At 53.6% G+C, this 15,000-nt stretch overlaps 1 protein-coding gene across 1 annotated transcript in view; it reads left to right on the top strand.

Moving 5' to 3' along the window:
* The first annotated feature begins 13,156 nt into the window (after window positions 1-13,156).
* The window catches only part of zfhx3b (zinc finger homeobox 3b), a 126,172-nt gene continuing 124,328 nt past the window's right edge, over window positions 13,157-15,000 (top strand). The window contains 1 exon segment of the mRNA XM_062548557.1: window positions 13,157-13,198. The gene's annotated coding sequence lies outside the window, so the exon portion shown is untranslated.

Genomic DNA, 15,000 nt, shown 5'->3' on the forward strand with positions numbered 1-15,000 from the left:
TAATTATGCTCACCTCTTTATGAACCGTCACATACTTGGTGGATGTTGTAAGCACATGACTGCCACTGAGCCCGCCCCCGTGTTTCACTCCGGAGCTCAGCTTTGGCACTCCTGCCTGTCCGTCATATCCGACACTGACTCTTTTTCCCCCCACTTCCCTTCCCTCTCGCCCTCCTCGGCAGCGTTTGACTCTGCCTGCCCTGAGGGTTACTGAGAGAGGAGGGAGAGAGATGGAGCGCAGGGGGAAAGAAGAGGGCTTTCTCTTTTTAAAGGATGTGCGAAAGAGAGCGGGTCTTTGAAAGGGGGGGCCTGTGTGTCTGTGTGTCATCTTAACCTTTGGGAAGAGGTCATCTCCCTCTTTCAGAAAGTGCTCGGGGCAAGAGAGAGATTCCCCCTGGATCGTTCACAGTAAACTCTCTCACTCTCTCTCTCTCTCTCTCTCTCTCTCTCTCTCTCCACTCTTTCACTCTCTCCCTGTGATTCTGTCTGTCCTGTGTGCCTCCCCTCCTCCCCCCCCCAGCATTCCGGGCCTGTCTCTGTGTCACTCAGTAGCTGCTGACTGAGGGGCCTCTGTAGTGGGACCTGGACTCCTCTGCTGGGAAATGTGAGTTCCCCCTAATCAGCCCTAATAACAGTGTGTTAGTGATGGCAGAGATGCCTGTGTGTGTGTGTGTGTGTGTGTGTGTGTGTGTGTGTGTGTGTGTGTGTGTTTGTGTGTGTCCCTTGCAAGAGACACTGGCAAGGGGAGAGGGCTCTAACACACACTCTCACACGCATACATATACACATATTCACGCTCATACATGAACACATAGACACACACAACCTAACACTTTCACACGTATGCATACTCACTCACACTCAAACACTATCTAACACAGACACAAACTCTGTTTCTCTCTCACACACACACACACACACACACTCACACACGCATGCATGCACGCCCACAGTGAGCCAGCAGACAAGTTGGGTATCCAGTTTCCGTCTGCTCGTCTGGAGAAGGCTGGTCAGGGTGGCAGACCTCTCTCTCTCTCTCTCTCTCTCTCTCTCTCTCTCACTCTCTCTCTCTCTCTCTCTCTCTCTCTCTCTCTTTCTCTATCTCCCTCTCTCTCTCTCTCTCCCTCTCTCCGTTTCCGCGCTCACGCTGGGCCTTCCTCATACTTAAGTGACAGCCTTGCAGAGATAATGAAACGTTGGAGTTGTTTCAGTCGGTTAGTTTCCAAATGTGTCCATCACGCTGTGGTGGTGGCACGGCGCTTGGCCGCCTCCAGATTCTTCCGAGATTCTTCCGAGACCCTCGACCTGCGCCTCACTGTTTTCACTCTGTCAATTTGTCGAGCAACAAACATGGGAAGGCAGACGCAGACAACATCACAGTGCTCAAAGAGGCTTTGAGGGGTGCTGGAGAGAAACAGAAAAAAAGCAGAGTCCACCCCCCCCAGTCCCCCCCAGTCCCCCACAGTCCACCCCTCCAAAAGTGACTCAGCCCGTCCCCATTTTTGAAATGAATCCTACTTAATTAAGAAGCAATGAGAGTCCACAGATAGCATTCCTTAATTAGCCTAAGCTGCCTGCTGTAACCAGATCCTCGGCATTAATGACAACACAGCCCTTGTGAAAAGCATCATTGTTCTCCAGATAATTGTCCTTTTAGTTAACGCGGAGGGGGGAGAGGCCTCTCCTTGTTAGAGGAGCTGGCGCAGGCTGTCGACAGCCAGAGGCGGGGACGGGGACTCGGGCACTTGGGGTTGGCACTGGCCCCGTGCCCACCGTGACTAGCCCACTTGTGCCCTCTGCCGAAATCCCCTCGGTATGCAGTGGAATTAGCTCTCCCAAGGGTGAGGGCCCAGTGAGGAGCAGGGGGGGGGGGGGGTGGAGAAGCGGGGGGTGCAGCCTGTTAATTATAGACCCTGAATCTTAATGAATGAAGGGGATCAATAAAATAAGGCAGATGTATGCAAACAGCATGCTGATTACTCCGGCTAATGATGCCTCGTGTTGCAGTCCAAGTAGCCTGGGGATGGGAGGTTAGTGTCTGCCTCTTTGTGTGTGTGTGTGTGTGTGTGTGTGTGTGTAGATGGATGGGCGGGGGGTTTCTGTGTACAGCCTTGAGTCTCTGTACACAAGTGAGTTTAGCAGCAGAGAGCTTTCATTCATCACGCTAACAGGAAGTTGTGCGCACAATTAAAAAGGACACGAGCCTCAGCCGCTTGTTTCAATAGGCGCGCCAGATGGTAACTATACATTCATTTCTTCTGTGTGCTCTATAGCATAGCATCATTGCAACTGTCATGTGTTTAATTGACATATTTTGCACTTGATCCAGAGGAAGGAAGTATACAACATGGAAGTGTGTGATTCAGGATGCACCAAGGCTGAGGCTGGGGGTTTGTTTTTAAGGGGGGAGGGGGGAGGGATTAACCTTGCCTGAGGTGGAACAGGGAAGGAGGGGGGGGGGGGGGGGGGGCAGGTTCACCTGTTTGGAGCTGGGCCTACTCTCTGAGCTCTCTATTGTATCCAGCCAGCCAGAGCTGTTAGAAACCCTATACCTGCCTTTAAGCAGGCAGGGAGGGAACGCAGCCAAGACCGAACTGCTGCCTCATCCTGGCCGCCGCTGAGGATGCTGTCTGCCCCCATTCATGGGGAGAAAGGGGGAGGGAGGGAGGGAGGGAGGGGAAAGAAAGAGAATAGAATAGGAGAGGGGGAGGAGGAGGAGGAGGAGGAAGAGAGAGACCCGTGCTTCCCCTATGGATCAGCGCTTTTTTTTTTTTTTCTTCTGGCATGAGGAATGTGTCCTGTTTTGGGCACATATGGGACTGGGATGTGGCTCTTCTCTTTTTTTGGCCAGGAAGAAAGACACTGTAATAACTACAACAGATAACCCCCTACCCCCCCCCCCCCCCCCTCCCCAAGCTCTGCATTTCCTCTTAACAGAGGATGGATGGTGTTGGGTGACAGTGTCGGATGTCTGGGCCTTTCAGATTTGAACGGAGGGCCTCTGTGCTGCGCCTTGTCCCTGGCTAGAGCGTGCAAAATGACATTTTAAAGGCAGCGTGCCCTCTCGAGTGAGCGCGGGCGACGACGAGCGACCGTGTGTGTGTGTGTGCCAGGACGGAGCAGAGCCCCCAGTGTGTGTGTGTGTGTGCCAGGACGGAGCAGAGCCCCCAGTGCGTGGCACTGTGCCAGAGACGGAGTACAGCAGATAGTCATCAGTGTAGCGTTAGGAACTAGAGCTGGGCACGGGCTGATCTAAAGGGGGGGGAGAGAGAGAAAGGGGAGGAAGAGAGAGAGAGAGAGAGAGAGAGAGAGGGAGAGAGGGAGAGAGAGAGAGGAACAAGATTGTGACAGTGCTGGCAGGCACTGGCAGCTGCAATGACTTTGTCTCCCCGCATTACTCTAATGAAGGGAAGATTCAGCCATCCATATCACAGTGACACACACACACTCACACACACACACACACACACACACACACCCAAGACAGCAGCCCTGTCGTGTTTTACTGCACTCTGTCCGGGAGGGACCAGGGGTTTTGATTTCATCCCCTCTGGCCTTCCCTAACCCTCACCCTCACCCCCCCCTCCTCCTCCTTCCCCCACACCCCACCCCACCCACACACCCCCCCCACGGTGGAGAAAGCGATACCGGAGCGCACCTTCGGCCGGACGGTCCACTCCAAGAAGAGGCCAGAGAGCAGGTGGTGACCCCCTGTGGCCCAGGAGTATATTATTGACCAGGGTCTGGCCAACCCCAATTGATTGCCTTATTGAATTGCCATGAACCTCAGCGGCTGGAGACCTCTCGCTGACCCCGTCCGAGTGGAGAGACGCGCTGACCCTCACCTTAGCGGAAGACTTATGTGGCTTTGACCCGAACCCAGATGAAAGGGTGGACGAGAGTATGTGGTGGTGGGGGGGGTGGGGGGGGGGTCGGCTGTGACCTGATGCACCAAAGAGCACAGGCCAACGGATAATGTACCTCTCCCCCATCCGCCTCACACCAGCGCCGCTCGTAATTTAGAGGCTGGAGGGGCGGACGGGGGCATCCTGGGGCCACCCGGAGCCTCGGTGCATTCTGGGTAACTCCGTGTGCCCTGCCCGGGCGACCTCTCGTACGACCCGGCGGTGTTCATCATGTCGGCGGCGGGGAGGGAGGTATAGGAGAGATGCTAATTCATCTTCTCCAAATTACACCAAAATGCGGGGGGAAATCAATATGGCCGCCTCTCGGAGGTTCACCGGAGAGCAGTGGCGTGGCACTGAGGTCTGCTGAGAAATGGATTTATAATACGGCACGGTGGCACATAATGTGGCGCACAAGACATGTGGCTTGATAGTAAGTGGGATGGGGTGGGGTGATAGGATGCGGCGCAGAGGAAGGGGGGGCCTCGTAGTGGGCCGGTCTTGGCCTGCCGCTGGACGCTGGGCGTCTGAGTGGATGTGGAGTGGCCCACTCTGTGGGGGTGTACACAGGTTTAAGGAGCGTGGTAGGCTGCTGTGTGCTGATCTCTAGTGTGGGGCCTTTACAGCAGAGGGGTGCAGCTTCACTCTTTAGTTTGTTAGTGAGCCCACCGCCCCTTTCCCCCAACTGCTTCACAGACTGACTGACTGACAGCCTTTAGGATCTTCTAAATTATGCCCTCTTTCTGGCTTTGTCTCTCTCTCTCTCTCTCTGTCTGTCTCAGTTGTCAGTTCTGAGGGTCTGATCAAGCATCAGACACAGGAACAGCAGGTGTAAACACATACTGTACAGTAGACAGAGGTTTGAAATCTCTCGCCTCACGCTTCTTCTGTCTCCATCTCATCTCCCCATTACCGTTGTTGTGTGTTTATATTCGTGCATCTCCTAAATGGCAGCTTCCCAAAGCCTCTGTTAAAGAGGGGGTGGGGGGGGGGGTTCTTGGCAGGAGGAAGAGCTGCTTAGCATGTTTGACTAAGGTATTCTTTAGTGTAGCACTCTGAGTTGAGAGTGGGAGATGTAAGATGCTGCTTAGCATGTTTGACTAAGGTATTCTTTAGTGTAGCACTCTGAGTTGAGAGTGGGAGATGTAAGCGGCTTCACCTGTGAACAGAGGCTCCCAGCGCTCCTCCTCTCCTCTCCCATGCAGAGGTGCTGCCCACCCCTGGATTCACCTGCTGCTGGGGCTGCTGCTCTGCCGGTGAAGTGGAAGAGAGGAGGAGAGAGAGGAGAGGAGAGGAGAGAGAGGAGGGATGGGGAGGGCTGGGGGTGGGGTGGGTTAGATGTGTCCTCTGTTTGAAGTGGAAGCTCTAGTCATCTTCAAAGCCGGATTTGAAGGCCACGACTCCTCGTTCAGAGTAGGGATCTCCTGGAAGCCGCATAGGGGATCCAGACCCCTCTCTATCGCTCTCTCTCTCTCACTCACTCTCTATCTTTCTCTCTCTCTCAGTCTATCTTTCTCTCTCTCTCCTCTCTCTCTCTCTCCCTCTCTCCCTCTCTCCCTCTCTCTCTCTCTCCCTCTCTCTCTCTCTCTCTCTCTCTCTCTCTCCCTCTCTCCCTCCCTCCCTCCCTCTGTAGGAGGGCGTGTTTGTTGATCCCGCTCTGCGCCCCGCGGGACTGCTGGCACTGTTCCGCCGCGCCACTTACCATCATCTGTCTTTGCCCCTCATCGCCGCTAAGTTCCCATTGACGACCTGTCATTTGCAATGCTTTACACGCACTAAGCAAGCCATTGTCTTATGCTCTGAGGTTAGCGACGGCCCGCGCTGCGGTCTGAAGCTGTTTGGGCTTGCTGTGGCGCTGCGGGGTTTTCCTTACGGCGCTCGGGAGGTGAGGTGGGGTGGGATGTGGGGCGGGTGGAGGAGGGGGTGGGTGGGGGCAAGTTAAGGGGGTGGCAGGTGACAGCGGCGCTCCACGCATACCTTGCCCAGCCGGGGGAATGCACGGACACGCCCCCCCCACCAACGCCAGCGCAGCGCCACTCGCTAATTACGAGTAATCACAGGCTTCAGGCCAGGACAAGCAGGTGTTATTAACACCCCTCAGAGACTGGGTGCCCTTTTTGTCTCGCTTCCTCTCTTTCGCTTGACTCATTCTCTCCCTCCCTCCCTCCCTCTATCTCTCTCTCTCTCACGCGTGCACGCGTGCTGTCGCCGTCCTGTCTCCTCAGCACCTACTTCCTGCTCTTGACATTTTCCATTTCTCGCTGAAAACTTCCTCTGGTACGTATGCAAATTCAGAGTCCTCATTAGGGCTTTGTTTTAAAGCAGGAGTGCCCTTACCTGAAGCAACAGAACTCACACCTCCACCACCACCCCCCTTTTCCCTCCACGCCTGAATTCTACAAACCTGTTTTAGGAGGCCAATGTGCCCTAGATAGACTTTTTTGGTGTGTGTGTGTGTGTGTGTGTGTGTGTGTGTGTCTCCAAGGGGCTTTATTCCGGCTTTACCTCATTCTGCTTGGCCGTTGGGCTCGTTGTAGATGCTGTATGTCGGTGACAGTGGAGGAGTGTGTGTGTGTGTGTGTGTGTGTGTGTGTGTGTTTGAGCTTGACCCGAGAGTGGAGCCAGCCGCAGGGCCAAACCACGGCCCCACCCCCAACACGTGCACCTGGCATCATGGAGTCCACTCCAATTAGAGCCTCCCAATTACAGGGCCTGAGCCAATTAGTGAGACTCTCATCTTACAAAGCCCTTCCTACGCCCACACACACACACACACACACACACACACACACACTACAGGGCATCTGTTGGGTTTTGGGGTGGACACCACGACAGTAGTGGTGGTGGCATGGACAACAACCAACCTCATTGGTTCTGTGTGTGTGTGTGTGTGTGTGTTTGTTTGCATTTATATTTGTGTGTGTGTGTGTGTGTACGTGTGTGTACGTGTGTGTTTGGAGGAAGAGTCACGGCTGATGCTGGATGTAGTTTAGAGCAACACTTGTCTCTTGTTTCTCCACACCGCTCAATGCAAATAGGCCGTAGTGGTCCAATGGTTCTCGGCCTGCCGGATCGCTGGGGCCATTTGCATGGCCGCTTCAGAGGCGGGATTGCAACCCCCCGTCCGGCCCCGAGCTAGACGTGTGTGTGTGTGTGTGTGTGTGTGTGTGAGCCCGTCACTACTGCAAGCCCCGGAGGCACCACAACAACACTCTCGACTTCTCAGAAGTGCTCCGCTTGTTTGCATGGAATTTGTATCGCTAGCTCGACCCCTTGGCTGTGATTTGTCAATTTCAGCCTTTTACCTAATATCTGGGTGACAAAGTCAGGCTGAACTTTCACAGAAAGCCCAGTTGGGTAACTCGCCGCGAACTGCTGATCAGTGTTTGAGCGTGGGTTTGTTTGCATGCATGTGTTCGTGTGTGTTTGTGTGTGCACTGTATAAACACACACACACACACACACACATACACAAGAATACACACTCACATACACACCCTCGCAGCCATGTGGCCTCTTTCCCATGTCCTCTTGGCATACGGAGCGTCTCTCACACATGCCCGCGGCCCTGGCACACGCGCACACACACACACACACACACACACACACACACATATATACACACACACTCCACTCACAGTGGAAACTCACTGTGCCACGGCGGGATTTCATTCACAGTGTGGCACTATATCTGGCTGCCCTCCCCCTGGCACTGCCACACACACACACATACAGTATATACACACACACACACACACACACACACACACACACACACACACGCATGGACACACTCTCAGTGACTTTCTCACTTAGTCTTGTGTACACAAGTACACCAGCAGTTTTCCCTCCTTCTCCCTCTCACTCTCTGTCACAGACTAGAGACTAGATAGACACACTCGCACCTACACACACACACACACACACACACACAAGCACACACACACACACACATATAAATACACACACACTCTCACTCACATATACGACTAGACTCAAACACACACAGGCAGACATACACCCACATACAATCCCTTTAGTGAACTACAGAGGGACATGCACACACACACTCAGTCACACAAACACACATATTCTTGTGCAAACACAGACATTCTCTCTCTCTTACATTACACACACACACACACACACACACACACACACACACACACAGCAGAGTAGAGTCCCTGCAGCTGGGTGTAGGGTGTTGGGCCGTCATATGGAGGGATTGAGGGAGGCGCGGGGGCTTGCGAGGCCCGAGGTTAGGATTGCGAGCGCTCACACACACAGGCGCTGGGCTGGGGATCTTTCCGCCTGCCTGTTTCCTTCAGCGCTCCGATAGCACTCTCCCCAGAGCGAGGCCTTGTTTATCTTACTCGCTGGCATGCGCGCGCAGTGTCAAAACAATGACATCATTAATTAAACGTGTATTAAACGCTCAGTTTCAGGCGAGCTTGGCAGCGCTGATCACATCGCTTCTGAGCGAGGCAGCACGCCTCCGCATCCCGCTGTGCATTTCTGTGAACGGTGGGAAAACACATTTCTTTAAAGTGTGTGTGTGTGTGTGTGTGTGTGTGTGTGTGTGTGTGTGTGTGTGTGTGTGTGTGTGTGTGTGTGTGTGTGTGTGTGTGTGTGTGTGTGTGTGTGTGTGTGTGTGTGTGTGTGTGTGTGTGTGTGTGTGTGTGTGTAGGGGGGGTGATCTTGTGTATCTGTGTATGTGTGTGTGTATGTGCTTGTGTGTGGGTAATGTTAGGATGTGTCCTACTTGTTTCCTATTCCACGAGTGACCGGTGTGTTATCTGCCGTCCATCGTTGGGGCCTTATCAGTGTGGCTGTGGTACTACCTGGCCTCTGAGGGCCCCGGGGCCCTCATGTGTCGCAACAACGGTTGTGTGTGTGTGTGTGTGTGTGTGTGTGTGTATGTGTGTGTTTGTGTATGTGTTTGTGTATGTATGTGTGTGTGTGTGTGTGTCTGTGTGTTTCTGTGCTGGAAAGATAAGCCAACGGTGCAGAAACCCTAGTTTTACAAACAATATTACAGAGCCAATGTCTGTCAGAGCTCGCCACCCTCTCTTGCACAGTTTGCCTTGTTTTCTGTTGACTCATTCTGCATTCTGTGTGTGTGTGTGTGTGTGTGTGTGTGTGTGTGTGTGTGTGCATGCACTGTACTACTGCTGCAACCTCAGGTCATTCATACTCCTATCTATCTGGCCCATCAGGTTTGACTGCTCTGTGAGTGTCAAGGTGTGTGTGTGTGTGTGTGTGTGTGTGTGTGTGTGTGTGTGTGTATACCCAAACTCCTTGTTTTTCCCCGCAGGTGTGTCGGATGATAGACAGGAGTTTATTGCTGCCATTTCCCGCTGTGAATAGGGCCAGTCATGACTGTGAGATGCAGCGCCCTCGAGCGCCCTGCGTAGCTGCCAGGCCATGCCAAGCATAACTCGGCGGCGGCGGCGGCGGCAGCGGGCACACGTGTGTCTGATGCGATGTGTCAGAGCTCGATACATTTGGACGTTGGCACGGCGCTCTTCGGCGTACACTTCCTCTTCTTCACTGTACTGTACATTCCCTGGCCTCGACTCAAGGCCCTGGGAGAGTTACTGGGTCTGATGATGCGGGAGGCGTTGGAGTGTGTGTGTGTGTGTGTGTGTGTGTGTGTGTGTGTGTGTGTGTGAAAAGGAACGAGGGAGAAAATGAGTGCAGTCTCCTCTCCTAATCCTCCTGGCCTCTCCCTGTGCTCTGGGCTCTCAGGGAGACGCATCTTTCACTGCGCTGGAGCCCCTGATCCTGCACATAATTACCCAGCAATGTAAATTACAGCAGGCCGGGCCCAGAGCTTGGGCCCTCGCCCGCCGGCCCCCACCGGCCCTCCACACACACACACACACACACACACACACACACACCATAAACACCACACGCCCCCATGCCGCCATGCCCTGCCCTGCCACCCCCAGCCCCCCTGCTTCTGCTAAACAGAGCAAGCCGCATGAGAACATGTGCCTCTGTCTGAGGCAGCAGAATCTCCAGCAGATTCTATTTGCTTTTCGACTTGCCCTCTTGTTTTTTCCTCCCTCTCTTTCTGTCTCTCTCCTTTCCTCTCTCTCTCTTTTCCTATCTCTCTCTCGCTCTCTTTGATTCCCTTATCCTTTCATTCACCCTTTTCATGTGTTCTGTCGCTCTCTTTCATAATCTATCTCCCTCCCTCTCTCTCTCTCTCTCTCTCTTTCTTGCTCTTTAGTTCCAGGCCCTTGCACCCTGCCACTGTGAAATTAGGAGTGAAAGATTCGCCGTTAATGTTTAACAGAGAGGGCCAGGGGTGGAAAGGTGCGTTTGGGAATGTTGGGAAGCTGAAGCTGACGCAGAGCGAGAGAGAGAGAGAGAGGGAGAGAGAGAGGGAGGGAGGGAGGGAGGGATAGAGAGAATGAAAGAGAAGATGTGTCTCTGTCCTCTGTGGAATGTGTCAGTACTCTTCCAGGCTGTGGCCTTTAGACCCCGGGCACTCACGTGACTGGGATTCCTCAGCTCAGTGCTGAGCAGGGAGAGGGAGAGAGAGAGAGAGGGAGAGAGAGGGAGAGAGAGGGAGAGAGAGAGAGGGAGAGAGAGAGAGGGAGAGGGAGAGAGAGAGCAGGGGCAACTACAGGGAGAGAGAGAGAGGGAGAGCAGGGAGGGAGAGAGAGAGAGGGAGCGGAGGGCAAGGGCGGCCTCTTTAAACAAGCAAGGCCGTCTGTCTGACTGTCCGACCGTCCCCCACCGAAGGGCCAACCTACTTACCCACCCCTCCTCGCATGGAGCTCAGGACTCACACCTCTACCCCTACCCCTTCTCAACACACACACACACAAACACACACACACACACACACACACACACACACACACACACACACACACCCTCTCCCACGGAGCAGCACAGGGAGGATGTGAGGGCGAGGCGGTCGTAAGGGTTGAGTCTGCTCTAAGACAGGGATGAGCCCAAATGGAGGCCGGCGTGGGCTGTTTAGTCTCCTCTCTCTCTCCTCTCCTGCTCAGTCTCTCTCTCCCTCTCTCTCTCTCCCTCTCTCTTTACCAACCCCCAGCTCTCTCCGTCTCTCTCTATCTCTCTGTGTCTCTCTTTCTCTCTCTCTCGTCTCTCAAATTTCAATTTTTTTCAAATTAAAAAACTTTATTGGTATGTCCATTCACAAAGAAAGTGTCTCTCTCTATAGATGTACTGTAGGTTATCTCTCTATCTCTCCCTCTTTCCCTCTCTCTCTCTCTCTCTCTCTCTCTCTCTCTCTCTCTCTGGGCTCTCCTCCATGCCGGCCCAGCTGGGAGCCAGATGTGTGCGGCACGTCGCCGATCGTTTGGCGCTGAGCGCCGGCGTCGGCAGATGAGAGCGAGGCGGCCCGTAGCCGTAACCCTGCCCACCCGGGCCGAGGGGAGGGGGTTGTTCTGGGGCGGTTCTGGCGGGGGGGTTCTGCTTTGGCTGGCGTGGAGGGGTCTGGGGCTCAGGGCTCCGCTCCGCTCCGCGGCGGTTCAACGAGATGTTGCGGTCGGCGCGAGCTGAACTCTGACAGCCCGTGTCATGCTTAATGCCTCACTTCCCCAATCCAGCTCGCTGGGCCTGATTTATATCCAACAGGTGCTGGGGCTGGGGCTGTACACAGCCACCACAGCAGGGCCCAGCCTGGGGAACAGAAGGAGAGACCAACGCAGGGGCGCAGGGGGGGGAGATGAGCACGGAGAATAAAGGAAGAAAGAAAGAGAGAAAGAGAGAGATAGAGGGACTGGGATAAGGGAGGGAGAGAAGGGTAGTATAAAAGGAAGGCATAGATGGATGGAGACAGAGTAGGAGTTAAAGAGGGAGAGAGAGCGAGAGATGTAGTGAGAAAGAGAGAGAGGGAAATAGGCAGTGATGGATTGAGGGAGGGAGAGAAAGAGAGAGGGAGAGAGGGAATGGCTTGCTAGCTGCGTGTTTGAAGCGGGGCAGTGGGCGAGAGGAACAAGGGCGTCTGTGTGTGCCGAGTGCAGGCTGTACTTTCTCAAAGCGGCCTGCACTGCCCAGTGGCCTGTCATCCTCAACGCCCCGACTGCCGAACAGGAAGAGAAACTCACAAACAATCGCCATGCTTCTTACATCAGGCCATTCCTCTTACTCTCTCTCTCCCTCTCTCTCTCTCTCTCTCTCCCTCCCTCCCTCCCTCCCTGTCTCTCTCTCCCTGCTTCTCTGAGCACGTTTCCAGCTGATGTGGTGAGAGTTGTAGTGTAGGACATGTAGCCTCTGGCAGGCCTCACAATGCCAGGATTGTAATGGTCATGCTGACATGTTAGGGGCTTTGATGCTCCTCTGCTCTCTCTCAGCGCTGTGCTGTGCTGTGCTGTGCTGTGCTGTGGTGTGGCCTACACTCTCCAGCACTCCCATTACCCTCCTCAGACATCAACACCCCCTCCTCCCCCCTCCTCCCCCTCCCCTCTCCCCCCCTCTTCTCTCCGTCGGTCCCAGTGGGGTCCTGGTGGACAGAGGCTATCCCTCTCTCTCCTGGACTACCATGCCCCTGACGGAGAGAGGCCTCCACTCCTGTGTGTTTGGAGAGGAGACTCTGGGGCGTGTGGCGCCCACTGGGAGTGCGCATTAGATGCGGATGAGCCTCTGGATGTGCCAGTGCACAGGCCTCTTAGTCTCGCTCATGACACTCCAGTCAGAAATCAATTATTTTTGGCCCTCCTCCCTCGGTGCTGTTTTCGAGTTCAGGTTTTTGTTTTGTTTCTTTTTTTTTTTTCTCGGTGTTGTTTTTTTTTCTCGCTCTCTTTCCTCGGTAAGGTGTGTCGCACCTCGCTCTGAGCGTTTTGGGCGCGGAGACGGCGTTTGATGTTTGGCGCACACACACACGCGCACGAAGGTGAACACTTCTCTCTCTCTCTCTCTCACTCCGCAGCCAGGCGGCTCGGGCGTCTTTCAGCGGTGCCCTCCGGGCCACCCTGTTACACACTTTACAACTTGTTTTCTCTTTGTGTTTTTCTTTCCTCTTCCTCTGTTGACAGTTCCTCATTGCGGCGCGGCGCTCTGAAGGAATGCGCGTCAGCCTACCTCACCCCAACCCCACCCCCCCCCCCCCTCTCGCCAACCCCACCGCCAGGCGCTCCGAGCCTGAATTTGCCTTGGCACTTCTCCTTAGAAAACGGCAGGGAAGGTTGCTTGTTAAAAGAGGGAAGGGAAAAAAACAGATGAGTGTGATTCGATATGATTTATGTATCTCTATGTAAACCACCATGAGGAAACCCACAGGAGTGGTGGATGGCACCGTCTGCCTAGAGGTAGGGTACGGTGTGTTTGTGAGTGTGTGTGTGTGTCTGACTGACGGTGTGTGTGTGTGTGTGTGTGTGTGTGTGTGTGTGTGTGTGTGTATACCCTCTCTCCCCTAGCAGAGTTGCGGTGGAGTGTATGTCAGCTGAACATGGCTTGTTTTTGCGAGCTGCCACAAGGCCTGTCTGTGCATGCCCCTTTGTGAACTTCCATTGTGCATGTGTACATGGCAGAGGCGGAATCTCGAGGGCTTGCGTGTGGTGGGGACGGGGTGGGCAGAAACTCTCGGTCCCGTCTCCGAAACACATCATTCAGGATAGGGAACGGATGTGACCAACACCGCCATCACAGCTGTCAGATCTGCTGTTGTTTACGTACAGTACTACCCCCCCCCCCCCTTTTAGAAAACACTCAAGGTCGACGATGATGACGGTGATGGCGGCGGCGAGGATGATTCCGCTCCAGAAAAACACTGGATCTTTTCACCTATAAAAACCTCCGCCGTTCTAAAAAAGAAAGACTCCCCCCCCCCCCCCCCAAAAAAAACCCACCCGTCTACTTAGCAGCCGGGCCCTGTGGTAGTAAAAATAGGCTGTCAGTAAGTGTGAGCATGGGGATCTAATGGGAGCTGTGCTTCACTGTTGTACCAGAATAGCCGGGACATTAAGAGCTAGTGGCATCAGCAGGAGTCCCTCTAATTCCTGCTGCCACTGTCACTAACTTTTGGACTATATTTTTCCTCTTTTCTCGAAAAAGGAGCGGCCTCGCAGATAAGTAGAGGAGAGTGGAGGGAAATAATTAAAGAAAAGTGAGGACGAAAACACAGTTATGTTTAGAGTGTCTCTCTCTTTGTTTCCTGTAAACTGTCTCCGAACATTCAGCACGCAGGCAGTGCTCATTGGATTTACGTCTTTGCTATTTATACATACAAGACACATTATTCCTTTTGCTTTATTAACGCTCCATAATTCCTGAAAAGGGGGGGGGGGGTGGTGGTGGTGGGGGTGGTGGTGTTGGGGGGGGGGGGGGGGGGGGGGGTGGAATGGTCAGAGAGCTGCTCTCTCTCTCCCCTGAGGTTTATTGTCTGAAGTGAGTGCGGGCCGTTCCCAGGGTAAGAGCTTCAGCTTAGCAGAGAGGAATTCGGCCAGGGCCCATAAAATAAGTATTTGTGTACCCGAAAGATTTTCGCTTTTTCTGTCCAAATCTTTGTCATTAATGACTTTAGCAAATGTTCAGTGTGTGGGAGGGAGGGAGGGAGGGAGGGAGGGAGGGAGTGGAGTGGAGTGAGTCTGAGCCCAAGCAGAAGGGTCTTCAAAGGAACCCTCTAATTATTTATCCAGGATATCCCGCTCTAGAATTAGAGACTGGGTCACCCATTGGCTTTCAGGCTCCGCTTTTTTCCACCTTTTTTTCTTTCTCTTCCTTCGTGCTGCAAAAGCAATCTTTTCCACAAAATGGTTTCACTGGGATGCCGTCTAATTCAGCGCTAATTCTGTGTCTTTCTCCCCCTTGCTCACTTTCTCTGAGTCAATGTCTGTGTGTGAGCATGAGTGAGCGTGAGTGTGTGGTGTGTGTGTGTGTGTGTGTGTGTGTGTTATCTATATGTATGGTACATGCATACGATTACAGATGCATACATGTGTATCTATAAATATGTATACGCACATGTGATACAGTAGTATGGATACATATGTCAAGTACTGCAGTTACTGTAGCTAGAGACATGTCACAAAGTGCAGCAGCAGCAGTTGTTAGTTGTAATAGTAGTAGTAGTAATAGTAGTAGTAGCAGCAGTAACAGTTGGTAGTAGTAG

The sequence above is a fragment of the Sardina pilchardus genome, chromosome 11 (assembly GCF_963854185.1).
Source record: "Sardina pilchardus chromosome 11, fSarPil1.1, whole genome shotgun sequence".
NCBI classification, from domain to species: Eukaryota; Metazoa; Chordata; class Actinopteri; order Clupeiformes; family Clupeidae; genus Sardina; species Sardina pilchardus.